Source organism: Agrilus planipennis, unplaced genomic scaffold (genome assembly GCF_000699045.2).
Source record: "Agrilus planipennis isolate EAB-ADULT unplaced genomic scaffold, Apla_2.0 scaffold55, whole genome shotgun sequence".
Classification (NCBI taxonomy): Eukaryota; Metazoa; Arthropoda; class Insecta; order Coleoptera; family Buprestidae; genus Agrilus; species Agrilus planipennis.
Genome location: NW_020438918.1, coordinates 1,096,596 through 1,097,864, shown reverse-complemented (window position 1 = coordinate 1,097,864; position 1,269 = coordinate 1,096,596). Strand labels below are relative to the sequence as shown.

Here is a 1,269-nt window from a genome sequence, read left to right as displayed (position 1 = left end):
TATAGATAATATGAATTATTTTAATTATCACATCACTCGGTTAAATTCAATGACTAAATAAATTTAATCCCAGGGGATTTCCTGTTTATATATCCACTTTTAAATCCCAATTGCGCCTTAAGCACCCTTCTTAAATTCCTTTATATTATCCTGTACCTAATACCATTACATTGTCATCCCTATGTTAATGTAATGTTAGAGCCTTTTTCGTATCAAAGGACCTATTAACGTATAATATTGATCGGGGGTGGGTGCAAAGGACTTCATCCAATAGGGAGAGAGTTGGTAATGGAAATGTTAACGTAGAACTGCCATTGGTGGTTCCTGTTATTAAGGACCTTTGAAGGGTTAGCTGAACAACACTGTGAAGTAAATGAGGGTGGTGTTTTTGACAGGTCCTGTGGTGTAAAAGAAATATGCCTGCTTCAGACTCGGATATCAGGAACAGACGATATCAGAAGGAAAATAGAAAAAACCTCTTTTTTTTATTTTAATCCATAAGTTATAAACACAAGTTTATACAATTAATTGATGCTACGATTTAAAATTTAAATGGTGCAATTATTGTAAAATGATATGATTAAATCAAAATAAAATATATTACTAATAAAATATTTGGGTAACATTCTATGTAATTTATTGTGAAAACTCCACAATTGTTTCGACAGTAGTCTATCACTGTCACGAATAAAAAATTTACTTTATAATTACAATAAGCGGTAATTTTTTACATTAGTTGACATTGGAATTGAGACATGCAGTTTAGTCAGGTAGGTAGTACTCACCAAGTAGAATCGTGTGGTAGCATTAATTCCGTGCGGAAACCAATGTAGCTTGAGATACAGGCTCCTAAAGTTATTTAATCGGAGGAAATTTCGATTGGTACGGCCCTGGCTGCAGCCCTTCGTCAGCTGTTCTCGCCAAATATGCATTGATGACGTCATTGTTTAGTTAGGTAGATGTATGACAGACTCGAGTTTGTTTAATGCCCCTGCCCGCCGAAGGCGGGCTGATACATTAGAATAATGTTAGGAAGATATGTTTTAGGACAAACGATGTTTGGCGGGAACAGCTGACGGAAGGCTGAAGCCAGGGCCGTACCTACCGGTATTTCCTCCGATTAAGAAAACTTTAAGGGCCTGTATCTCACTCACATTCATTTTTAAACAAATAATAAACAAAATTCTAGTAAATACTACTACACTACTTTACTTGGTGAGTACTACCTACCTGACTAAACTTCATGTCTCAATTCCAATGTCAACTAAT

General features: G+C 35.5%; 1 protein-coding gene across 1 annotated transcript in view; it reads right to left on the bottom strand.

The window, feature by feature from the left end:
- LOC112904223 (helix-loop-helix protein 13-like) overlaps nucleotides 1-1,269 on the bottom strand; it is a 25,557-nt gene that overhangs the window by 3,286 nt on the left and 21,002 nt on the right. The window lies entirely within an intron of this gene.